We start from the raw sequence: 13,749 nt of genomic DNA on the forward strand, positions 1-13,749 counted from the left end.
CTTGTGATCTCGGTCTGTCAAGTAAATAAATAAAAATCTTTAAAAAAAAAAAAAAAAAAAGATTATAGGCTTGGTCTCAAAAGCCCACAATTTACCAAAGATGACAAACATGTAAACATACAGATGTCATATAATTCAACTGGTTCACAAATATAAATGTGTTACAAACTCGGTGGGGATAGAGAAGAAGCATGCATCTTTCTAGAAGTCATGAAGGAAGGTGTCACAGAATATAAAGCATGAGGTATAAAGTGCTACAAAGACACAGAAAAAGGAAAGAGCACAGCTGAGTAGGGAGCTCAAAAAGCCTTTATTAAGAAGAGAACATCACGTCACAATAATATACATGTATCACATAGTGCACCTGAAAACACCCAACATTATACATCAATTGTACCTCAAGAAAGTTGGAAAGCATTTTTTTTTAATTAAAAAGAAGAGAGAACATTTCCAACAATCCTGGAGGGCAGTTATGAAAGGAGTACATGCACATGGGTCTATCTGCAAACATACATGTAGGAGGTGGCTTTGGGAACAGACAGTCCTGGGTTAAAATGCTAACTCCACCATTTAAGAGCTGTATAACTACATTTTAACTAACCTTCTGGAAGCCCAATTTCCTTATCCTTAAAATTGGGATAGTAAAACCTACTTTGCAGGGTTGTTATGAACATTAGTCAGATAAAGTATACAATGTGCCTGGCTTTGGAGACACTTATTAAAAAGAAGGGGTCCAGACTGAGAACAACGATCATATTAATTTGAAGGTTGCAGGGCAGGATGGTTCTGTGGTGCAGTTTAGAGTGAAATAAGTCAAGCAGAGAGAGTCAATTATCATATGGTTTCACATACTTGTGGAACATACGGAATAACATGGAGGACTTTAGGAGAAGGAAAGGAAAAGTGAATTGGGGTACATCAGAGGGAGGGACAAAGCATGAGAGACTATGGACTCTGAGAAACAAACTGAGGGTTATGGAAAGGAGGGGGTTGGGGAGTTGGGTGAGCCTGGAGGTGGGTATTAAGGAGGGCACATATTGCATGCAGCACTGGGTATGATGTGTAAACAATGAATCTTGGAACACTGAAAAAATAAAATAAAATAAGTAATAATTAAAAAATAAAGTACTCATCACAAAACAAAAAAGATTAAAAGGCATACACCTTAGTAAACTAATGAACGGGTTTGTCAATGAGGCAGATCAGATTCTGATTTGATGGGCAGCCAATCAATGAAACAGACCTGCACCGTTGGAAATAGAGGATGAAGACACAACTGATATGTTCCAGCAGCAGAGAGGAGGTGTCTACTAAAAAGGGAACCTGCTACTTTACTCCAGAACTCTGTTCTTCCAGACCAAGAGACATTCTCAATTAGAAAGCCACAATTTGGTTCCACCACATCCTGACTACTACAGTATAGTTTCCTCTGTTCTTTCATTTTTCCCTTCCCTGTTCCTTTATTGTACATAAAGTAACTGTGTATGTGCACAAGCTTTTTTTTTTTAACTAAATGGTCACGTGCTTTTTTTTTAATGTGCTTTTTTTTTAACTAAATGGTCAACATATGTTTGGTTGTCACCAAATAGAGAAGCAATGGGGGAAAATACCCCCTCTCTCCATTAATGGCATGCTCAGTCAGCACTTATCTTTATATTCCAGTAAGTTATTTTGCTCTCATTGTTTAACAAAAAAAGAACAACATAAAAATCCTTGCATACCTTGTTTAATTGGAGAATTTTAATGTTTTTCATTTATCATTATAAGACCAAGGACAATTTTATAACATTTTATATGTAGCTGCTACATGTAGGTCAATCTGTCTTTAAGTAGGGATAAATTACTCTAAAAGAAATGAATCCTAGATAGTTTCCCTTCAAGTCAAGCATCTTGTTCTTTAAATAAATTTCTTGTTTAAAAAAAGAAGGAATCATTACTAATAAAGCATGAGAAGGACAGCAGCTCCACACAAGACAGGACATGGAAGAGCAAGTGATGAAGGAGGGTTACTTTCCAAGGAGAAATTTAAACATAAGCAAGGTTACACAGAAAGGAAAATGTGGGGCATGTCAGTGAAACATTGTTAATTTGAAAGAAAAGAGGGGAACATGGGTTAAAAAGATTAAGTACAGATACAATGCATACTACCCCGGGTGGTCTAAATTCTAGAAATACAACCATAATCTAGATACCTCTTAACCTTTTACTCTTCCTAAGTGATCAATTATTATAAAAGAGATTAGTGTTTCAATTAAGGTCAAACAATTTTATTTCCCTTCAAAGAGAACAGCAGAACAGGAAGAAGTCAAAATAATTTCTAAGTCCACACGTGTACTTTCAAATAGGTTCATTAAAGTCATATAGTAGCACAATGGCAACCATGAAGGTTTCATAAATTATAATCCAAACAAAGACAAAGCCGGTTTCTACCCTGCAATGACAAAGCCTCTCAGAAAACCCAGATTAGACAAACTTCATGAGAACGTAGAGGAAAGTCAGTTCCACTGTTGGCTTCTTTTTATAATTTAGCTTTTCTGAAAAGGCAAGGCCTAATCTCCACACCTACTCTATCCCTTCTCTAAAGTCATATCTTTCCAAATTGTTCTTCTAGAATTCCATTCAGTTTGTAAACAAATTTCCCTAAATCTCTACCTTTCAGGGCGCCTGGGTGGCTCAGTGAGTTAAGCCTCTGCCTTTGGCTCAGGTCATGATCCCAGTGTCGTGGGATCAAGCCCTGCATCAGGCTTTCTGCTCAGCAGGGAGCCTGCTTCACCCTCTCTCTCTGCCAGCCTCTCTGCCTCCTTGTATGATCTCCATCTGTCAAATAAAATAAACAAAATCTTTAAAAAAATAATAAAAATTAAAAAAAATAAATCTCTACCTTTCAACTGCTTACTCTATCTGAAAACTAGATCCCCATAAACATAATGCTCACAGGTGGAGGCCATACCTTCCCTACATGGTACAACCCATAGCCATGGGGCTTAGGGGGTAGAAGAATGGGTAACATTATCCTGATTCCTTAGTGCCATGTCCAAATCACTGCTCTTCCAATCTCATTCAAAAATTTCTTCCTATTCAGCTTTAACAAGTCCTATCCCACTTACCTCTGTTGTCTCCAAATCTTTGAGTCTCTACCTGACCCCAAATCTTATTCTCTAATTCAATTCTTATCTTCATCCATGGAGATTTTAACATCTGCAGCCTCTCTCTTCTCCAAAGATCCAGTCAATGCAACTTCATTTCAACTATCCACTGCTATTGCCCATAGCCTAAATCCTAAACTGTTTCATCTCTGCAATGGTAAATTTTAATATTCTAGTTTTAGGTCATAACCTACTATTTACCATCTCTCTGGTACAGCTGTTACTATACGTACTCTCCAACCTCACAAAGATGTCTAGCCATCCACTGACTGAACTATATTCCCTAAAATGCTTCAGGACCCCCCGTATTCTCTCCCTTTTAAGGTATGCCACTGATCATCCAGAGGTTGGATTTTTTTTTTAAGATTTTATTTATTATTTATTTGACAGACAGAGATCACAAGTAGGCAGAGAGGCAGGCAGAGAGAGAGGGGGAAGCAGGCTCCCTGCTGAGCAGAGAGCCCAATGTGGGGCTCGATCCCAGGACCCTGGGATCATGACCTGAGCCGAAAGCAGAGGCTTTAACCCACTGAGCCACCCAGGTGCCCCCAGAAGTTGGATATTTTTAAGAGTAAAATGGGGTGTTACTCTTTATTAGTCCAGGACAACAGATATAAACCTGGACTGCCCCAGGCAAACTGGAGCATGTAACCCCCATACTTCTTTCCCTACACTTACTAAATTAGCTGACTTCCCTTGACCTCTTGTCTTGATATGGCATTTCTCTTAACAACCTTCAGCTCTGAATCAATCCTTCTTCATTTCCTCTAGCCATTTTTTTTAAAAGCTTAGCTAATCAGTACTTTGGGATTGTGTTCAGATCATCTCCTCCAGGCAGGCTTCTTGGCCTCTACTCTTTGTTAGCACTCAGAAATGACAGTGCGTTATATTCATGACCACGTATTCACGTACTCAATAAATCTTCAAGTTTCACTCTCTTGGGGTTTATTCTACAATGCGTCATATGAGAAATGACTATTTTTATAATTTCATTTAGGTTAAACAAGTCAAAAAGAAGTACTTCTAAATTAACAGCAATTATACTAATAAAAACTAGCAGGTTTTTTCTTATTCTGAGCTCTTTAAATTTTATCGTCCTTATACATTCAATTACTCTGGCTATTTAGGCTATTATTCTCTCCTGGTATTTCTGTCTTCCTACATAGCCAATAAATTTTGGAATTATATGGAGCATAGGTAAAATTCAAAGGACAAGCAGGAAAAGCAAATTTCAGAACATGCACATCAATGATCCTGTTTCTAAAATTATACAAACATAAACATGTGTGTTTTATATATATATATATTTTTTTTTAAGTACAAATTCATATAAATCAAACTGTTAACATTAGCTACTTCTGAAGACTGAAACCTGGAATGGCAAGAAGAACATCACTTTCTATTTTATGTATTTCTAGTCTGTATATTTATCATAAGCAGGTATTTGTTTTATAATGCAAAAAAATATATAAGAAAAAGGAAAGACTTCCTAACAAACTTTTTTTTTAAGACTTATTTATTTGAGAGAGCATGCAGATGTGTCAGGGAAGGGACAAGGGAGACAATCTTCAAGCAGAGCCCCCACTGAGCATAGAGCCCGATGCTAAACTCAATCCCATGACCCATGAGATCGTGACCTGCATCAAAACAAAGAGTCAGACGCTTAACTGAGTGAACCACTCAGGTGCCCCCTCAACAAACATTTTAAAACTGAATATTAGTAAAAATCAAATTTCACAGATGGAATGCTATTTAATAGTAAAAAAATTTTCTCTTTCAAATATATTTATTTTATTTAGAAAATGACAAAGATGCTTACATCATGATAGCTACTTCTCCAAAAAGTCTCCCAATTATATTCTCACTCAGAGAGTGCTCTGGCTTCATCTCTATCCCTCTTCTAGGCTCCTGAAAGAATTCCAGCTCTAACTGAGCACCTCAACACTGAATTGATCAAACCACATCCAGCCATTACTGTGGTCGCCCAGCAAAGGAATCTGTCCTTTTGCACTAGGTCTTAGTAAGTCTTCCATTCATTCATTCATTCATTCATTCATTTATTCATCCAATAGTACTTATTCAATGTCTATAATATGCCAGGCACCGAGTGAGGTCCTGGATATACAAAGATATTTTAAAAAAAAAAAATTACTGGTCACAGCCTCAGGGAGCTTATTAAGGAAAAGCAGGTCTAACACACAGCAGTAATTGCTACAGGAATCCCTGTACAAAGTATAGTAGAAGCACAGAGTATAATCTAAACCTGGCTGAGCAAAAAGAAGTAAAAGCTTCGTAGACTTCCTTAAACTACCATGAGTAGTCCCTTCCTCACAGACACTTTCTTCTATCCTCTCAGCTAAAATATCACTCTCCCTTCTTTAAAAATGCTGGTAAATTATTACTTCTTACTGCTTCCCCACAAAACATCACTTGTTCCTAAATGCCATATGATGCTTAAAGAAAACCAACCAAATCTGTAAAACTCAAAAGCAAGCAAGGAAAGAAGAATACTCACTGAATGCCAGCTCTACACAAGTACCAGAGAGAGCAGGTACTTAAATCTTTCCTCATTGTGCCTAGTTCTCTACAAACATGCTTATACATCATTTGCATTTAATCTGCTTCCTGCTTGAAACTGGGCATTTTTAAAAGACAAAATCTTTGACTGTTGCTGCTTTATAATGTTCATGGAGACTAAATATACATTCCTAAGTACAACCACCTGGTTAGAAGGTGAGGGTGGGTAATGGTGGATAGTAGAGGCAATCCTTCAGACTTCTGTCATTTTTTTTTTAAGATTTTAATTATTTGACAGAAAGAGAGAGAGATATCACAAGTAGGCGGAGAGGCAGGCGGAGAGAGAGGGGGAAACAGGCTCCCTGCCGAGCAGAGAGCCTGACGAGGGGCTCAATCCCAGGACCCTGAGACCATGACCTGAGACGAAGGCAGAGGCTTAACCCACTGAGCCACCCAGGCGCTCCTAGACTTCTGTCATCTTAAATGAATTCCAGAAACTGACTAGTGTGAGTGGATCAAATGCAACACCGATCTCCTCGTTTTCTTATCCTTAATTTAATGCAACCAAATGTAAAAACCTCAGCCAATGTCCATTTAATGTTGGAATGATGGTTTTAAAAAAAAAAAAGAAAAAAGCCTGGAATAAACAATTTTATCTCCAGCAACCTCAGAGAAATGGAAAGAAAGAAGCAAAATGCAAATAAGTTTTAGATGAGTAATGTTCGAAGAAACCAGGCAATTCCCAAGAGAGACACAAAGTATACACAAACTATATCTCTTAAAGAAAACATAAATCATGAAAAACAAGAGGGATTGTTCAAAATTAAAAGAAAACAAAGATATATAAGAATCAAATGCAATGCATGAAACCTGATTGAATCCTGGATCCAGAAATCTCAAGAAAAAATTTTAGGGAAAATTGGGAAGATCTGAATAAGGACCATTAATTAAAGATATTCTTAAATTAATGTTAATTTTCCTATATGTGATATTGATATTATGACCATGCAGAAAATTGTCCATGTTCTTAGGATACGCATGATAAAAACTATATATTACTCTCAGTATAGTTTCAAATAACTTGAAAAATATATAAATAGGGACACCTGGGTGGCTCTGGAGGTTAAGCGGTCGGCTCTTGATTTTGACTCGGGTCATGATCGCAGGGTCCTGGGATCTAGCCCAGAGTCGGAATCAGCCTCAGTGCAGAGTCAGCTTGAGCTCCTCTCCCTTTGCCCTGCCCCCTGCTTGTGCACATGCGAATGCTCTCCCAAATCTTTAAAATACATACATATAATAAATATAAATCTTTAAAATATGCACATATATGAAGAGAAAATGTGCCAAAATGTGAACACTGAATGACTACAGATGAAAGGTAATATGGGTGTTTACCGTCCTACATTTTCCATTGTTATGTAGCACTGAACTTTATCATAATGAGATGGTAAAGGGGTGGGGAGATAGAAGGCATGCGAGGAGGCCAGCTGGAATGAAACATGAGTGCAAGCAGCACTAGTCTCAGCAAAACTGAAAATCAGCTGTGTGATTCTGGGCAGGTCACAGAACTTCTCTATGTATCAGCTGAAAGAGGAAGAAATAGATGACTTCAAGCTCCTTCCATCCACAGAGTTCTATTATTCTACTACTTCTTCTCAGTTCTAGAACCCAAAAGATAACTATATGCAAAGTGGAGAAACACACCGGACTATTGTAAGGATAAAATAAAGTATTTAAAACAGCTAGCCAAATGCCTGTCACATGGAACACAGACAATAAATAGTAATTCCTCTATTTTGAGAAAATATTTTTTAAATTCCTCATTAAAAAAAAAGATAGGACTAAAAAATTAACTTAAAAGAAATAAGCAGCACAGAATCGAAAAGATTTATTTTAATATCTATTCAATTTCAGTTTGCACATAAAATACCTAACCTAAGAGGTAAAATATAAATATACTATGATGAAGCTACAAAAAGAAAAACCTTAATAAGTGAATCTCCTAAGAGTTTAGATAAGCTGCATGTTTTCAAGTGAACACAGTATGATATACATCTACAAATAGGATGCTTCAGAATTTGCAAGATAAAATAACAATAAAATTATATACCAGAATTTTGGGTAACAGTCTCAGAATGTTTCAGACAGCCTTAAAATTTTTAAAAACATCTCTTTTTAAAAAGGAAGCACAGGAGAGAAGATTAAGAATTCAGTATCAAAATAGGGTTGCCTGGGTAGCTCAGTTGGGTCAGCGTCTGACTCTTGGTTTCACCTCAGCTTGTGATCTCAGAGTCCTGGGATCAAACTCCACATCTGGCTGCACACTCAATTTGGAGTCTGCTTGAGGTTTTTTCTCTATCCCCCTCTGCCCCTCGCCCTCTGCCCTTTCCCCTCTGCTCCTCCTTCTACTCACATACGTGCACACACTCAAAAATAAATAAAATCTTTTTTAAAAATCAGTACAAAGTATAACCAATTATTTTCACTTCTAAGAAGATTCTAAAGTCAAATGAAATTAAATTCATAATTAATTAAAAGTCATATAAATTAAAAGGTACCATACAAGGAATACAGTCAATGATCTTATAATAGCACCGTGTGTTGACAGATGGTAGTAGCTACACTTGTGCTGGTCATAGCATTATATATAAACTTGCTGAATCATTCTATTGTAACATCAGGAACTGCTGTAACACTGTGTGTCACTTATAATCAAATAAAAGAAAATTTAATAAAATAAAAACAAAAACAAAAAGCAAAAAGTCACATAAATTAAATTCCAGGGGGAAAGCAAAACAAAGTATTAACCAGAACATATTACAAATTTGCTAGATGGTTTTATTTCCAACACTAACATCATTTCTAACATTATAATTAATTTCCCTTTTGGTGAACTAACCAATCTTTAACATAATGAGAAAGTTTTCTAAAAGGTTTTTGGGCATGATGCCAGCATCCACCCAGTTGCTCAAAACACAAAAATCTTGAAGTCATCCTTGAGAATGTTCTGTTTCCACACCCAAACTATTCAAAGTCCCATAAATTCTGATTCAGATACATTTCAAATCCATTCATCTCTCTGTCTCATGTTGCTACACCTTCTCAGGCCATCACTATCTCACCTCAGTTCCTAAAACTGCCAGCTTTCACTTTCAGCTGGCCAGTCCATTCCTCGCATAGCAGCTGAAATGATGATATAATCTAGAATAAAATACAAGCTTCCTACCAAACCTGTCAAAGCCCTGCATATTACTATAACCTCTTCCTACCCAACTCTGCCTCTTTCACTAAGTCAGCCACACTGGTGTTTTTTTCTATTCCTCAAACTCACTAAACTTTCCTGCCCCCAAAGTCTTTATACCCACTATTCCTTCTCTCTCTCTCTACTGCCTCCAGCTTTATATTATTGACATATAACATGTGTAAGTTTTAAGGTATACAATGTGATGACTGGCTCTATGCATATATTACAAAATGATTACTCCAATAAGATTAGTTAACATCTCCATCTCTTCAGGTAATTATAACTGTGTGTGTGTGTGAATGTGGTGATAACATTTAAGAATTACTCTCAACAAATTTTAAGTACATAATACAGTACTGTTAATTATAGTCACCAAGTTGTGCATCAGATCCCCAGATCTTATTTATCTTAACGCTGAGAGTTTGTACCCTTTAACCAGCATCTTCCCATTTCCCCTACTCCTCAGCTCCTGGCAACCACCATTCTACTCTATTTCTATGAGTTGGTCTTTTTAAGAATTCATACATAAGTGGGCGCCTGGGTGGCTCAGTGGGTTAAGCCTCTGCCTTCGGCTCCGGTCATGATCTCAGGGTCCTGGGATTGAATCCCACATGGGTCTCTGTGCTCAGCAGGGAGACTGCTTCCCTCTCTCTCTGACTGCCTCTCTGTCTACTTGTGATCTCTCTCCGTCAAATAAATAAATAAATAAATAATCTTTAAAAAAAAAAAAAAGAATTTATACATAAATATACACAGTATTTGTCTTTCTCTGACTCCACTAGTCCTTCTAATGAGAATGCTTTTCCCATCAAAAATACCACACACACACACACACACGCACACACACACACACATCACCTACTCTTAAAACAACCTCTTCTCATATATACGTTCATCTTGAATATCAGTTTTGTGACCACCATATCTAAAGTAGCTCCTACCTCATTATCCCCAAACCATCTGCTTGTTTGGTTTCCATCAAAAAAGTTTATTACAATTCATAACTATTTTGTCGGTTTCTTTTAAACCTTCCCCCTACTTTAAAATATGGCTATAAAGATGGAATATCCAGCTCATTCATCATCATATCCCCAGAAGCAGCAAACTGTCTAATACATAGTAAAAGTCTATTGATGTACAGCAAACAATGAGTGAAACAGTGAATGAATATATGACTGTACTAAACAATGGGACTAATAATGCTATTAATGGAAATACAGAAGCCAGAGGAGGAGTGACTGAGAAGAAAATAATATATACTGAGTTTGGTGCCACATGGTTGAAAATACAGGGCTAGGGGACACACAGGCTGGAAGGGGTTATGGATCAGCATTCTGCTGATTACAAATGCTATTTGAAAAAAACATTAATTACATCTCAAATGAGACAGAATTCAGCAGGATAAACGAAAAGCAGAAAATACGTAACACAAATATGATATGATTGTGCAGGTAGAATAATCTAATATAAACACTACAAAATCAAGACAAGTCAAAACTGTTTCACAGTTTGTTTTTAGTAATTCACTAAGAAGACTAAAGTAATCCTACCTTACTACTATTCATCGCTGGTCGTATCTTAGCTAAAGTAGCAGGTCCATGTTGAAGGATTACACATTAGGGATGAGGAAGACACTTCAGAAAATGTGCAGTGAAGTCTCACGGGAATGACCACAGGTCTGGCCAGAAAAACATGAGCTGCAAGAAGAAATTCAAGGAGTCAGAAACGTTAACTACAGAGAAAAAGTAAAAACATACACATGGAGTATAGCAGGCTACTATTGGAAATCAATTGTGACAGTATATCAGAGTCACCCCATTAAAAATAAGAATGCTATATTTACCTAACTCTTCTATCCCCTGCTTACTCTCTCCTATTTCTTTCCACAACTTTCTCAATGTATAATGCATCTTACCTTCTCCCCTAATCTATTCCCTCAGTTTTGAATAGATAATTTGTGTTTTTCTCCATTTTCAGAGCATAAAACTCATTTCAAGTTTGAAGCATATCAAAAGAGGCAAGTAACTACATTTGTTAAAATATTATCACAGCCTAAAGAGGTAATTTAATATGTAAGAAAAACTCTCAAAGTCTGGGAAGATTTGCCAAAAAGTCTCCCGGCAAACAGGCATTTTCTCTAATACCTCTTAGCATGCCAAAGCCTGACTCCTCTGTCACTGTTCTCTCAATTTTTGTCACTAGGAGAACTGCTAAGGTGCTTCTTGGTCACTGGCTCTCTTCTTTATTACTAAGGTCAATATATGTCATTTACAGCTCTGTCACCAGATCTCATTTTCTGCCTCAGGCCCTTGTATTTCTAATCCTGACTTCTTGGTTATAAGAATGTTTGCCTATTCTATTTCCTGTCATTTCCCCCACTTCCTTGGCTTTCTCAAGAATCAAAGGACACTTCATGGAGGTTATCAATAAGATAACTCCTTCCTCTGGTCAGGAAACTGGCCAAACAAAGTATGTCAGGAATACCTTCCAAGTCTCCTACTCTTCTAAGCTTTTTATTCATTTCCAAAAAGGTTCCTTCTTGGTCCCCTACACAAGCATATGTTCTCCTGTAGATGTGGCAAGGTTCCCAAAGCTAGAACTGGTTGGAAATTTAATCTACATGTAATAAGAGTATTATTACATTCCTCTTCTTCCATTAAACTCTGACATGATTGAGAACAGGGATTATCATCTTAATATAGCCAGCATCTTATACAATCCCCAGAACACTGTAGCAACCAAACAAGTGAATACTGAATGAATTTATTTCCAAAGTAAATTATGGCTTTCCCTGACTTGTACACTTTGGTGTAAAGTAGGGCTTTGACAAGAGTTTCTACATTAAATGGCAAAATTTATGACTTTAAATGATACTTAAATATGAAAATTTTAATCATGCTGCTGTCAATAGCTTATCTTCAATTAAGCCCTGTAGAGCTAATAAACAGTATTACTTATAAAGATCTCCAAAGAACAAAACATATGAGTGCATACATAAATGTACATATTATATATGTTACAGATTCTACCCCAGAGACAGACCCCAAAATTACAGGACACTCCATTTAATTTGAAGTATTTTTAAACACTCCTCTATCAGCAAGGAAAGCTAAGAATACCTAGAATTTCATATTCTGGCCTCTCACTGTGATACAGAAACAATTATTTTCAAAGACCTAAGAACAAGAAAGGTAACTATTCAAATAAGATTACATGCCAAACATTGAGCAGTGCAGTGTCAAGTGTCTTTCTCAAGGAAGCTAGGCAAAGCACCCATCTGTTATTTGTCTTTCTCCAACACAACTTGTTTCTATAATTTTTATTTTTCAATAAAAAAAAAACAATTTTCCATATGATATTGAAATAGTTTGGGTTAAAAATAAGTAACAACTTCCTTGGTGGCATTTCTAAATGGAACATTTCTTTCTTCAAACTAGTACAAACCTATGAATAAAAATTATATTCCTTATGTTATCTCAAAAATATTGCCATCCTCATCAGAACTCAGCAAAGATTCCTACAGACAAGTTGAAAATGCATAATAACTACTTTTTTGTGCACCTTAATATTCCCCACCAACTTCACCAACTACATAGGCTACCATCTTTAACTCACAATCATAGTAAAAATATAGTCCCTATTCCTTAACTGTGCCTCTCTTCGTGAGGCAAGAGGGGTGCCTAGGGTGCAATTCACTCTCAGGGTCATACCAGTTCCACCCTGTAGCTGCATGACCCTGAAAGCCAGTCTTAAATTACGTCTTGGGCATCTCCCTTACCTCTCACACTCATGGTGCATACTTCTCTTTCCTACCTCTACCCCTCTTACTTCTCTAATAGGTAACACCCAATTGTGATCAACCAAAATTTAATTCTGGTAAGCCAAATAAGTGATGAATTTAAATTTAAGTGAAGTGATAAATTTAAATTTAATTTTTCATCCATTTAAAATCATGTTTTCACAGAAAATTTCTTGTTCATGATGTGATGATAAGATGAAAAAGCATGAGGCAGTGATACCTATTTTATATATATATATACATATATATGTATACACACACACACACACACACACACACACATATATAACAAGATTCTATGTTGTTGGGGGTTTTTTAACTAGTTTGGGTTGCACGTACATACAGGTGACAGAGCTGTATTGTATTATATTCCCCTTCTTTTGGTAGCAGCATCCCAATTTTCTTGTTGAACTACCTTCCCTTATTTTGAAGCCATGTAGTTTGAGTGACACTAACCATTCCCACTCTCAGGTTCCTGAAATAAGCACAAAGTTCCTAGAACAGGTATATAACCCAGGCCTGGATAATCAGTATATTTCCTTCCCCAAGCAGGAGTTCAGGAATGGATATGTGACCCAATTGGACAATTAAAACTCAGTCCCAAAATTGTTGCCAGAACTAATCAGAAAGTTCTCTTTTGGCTGAGGTTGCTAAACTGAAAGAATGCAGTAGATGCCAACTTGTCAGAGAGCCAACCCAGAGAAAACAAAAGCCAAGAGATGGAAAGAGAAATGAAAGCTCTGAAAATATTTCGTCCCTTGATCTAATCACACTTGAGTTCAGGTGAATTCTGGTGTGAATAGATGTAGATTCTAGAATTTTGGAACTGCTGCTGAGAAACAATTCTCTCTGGATTTCCCATGTTCCTGCATAATCAGAGGCTTCTGAGCAAAAGGTACTACAAGAATAAATGCACAATATCCAGTCTTGGAAGCTAGAGAGCATGTATCCCTAAAGACAGAGACCTCCAATAAGCTCTGGAGAAATAAACCCCTCTCTTTCCCTCCCCTGGAAGATATTTACCTATATTTTTTTCCTCATAT

General features: G+C 36.8%; 1 protein-coding gene across 5 annotated transcripts in view; it reads right to left on the minus strand.

Annotated features, from left to right (window-relative positions):
• FER (FER tyrosine kinase) overlaps positions 1–13,749 on the minus strand; it is a 468,361-nt gene that overhangs the window by 436,513 nt on the left and 18,099 nt on the right. For all 5 annotated transcript variants that reach the window (XM_032335588.1, XM_032335590.1, XM_032335593.1 and 2 more), the window contains exon 2: positions 10,458–10,604. The gene's annotated coding sequence lies outside the window, so the exon portion shown is untranslated. The remainder of the gene's footprint in view (positions 1–10,457; positions 10,605–13,749) is intronic.

Source organism: Mustela erminea, chromosome 3 (genome assembly GCF_009829155.1).
Source record: "Mustela erminea isolate mMusErm1 chromosome 3, mMusErm1.Pri, whole genome shotgun sequence".
NCBI lineage: Eukaryota > Metazoa > Chordata > Mammalia > Carnivora > Mustelidae > Mustela > Mustela erminea.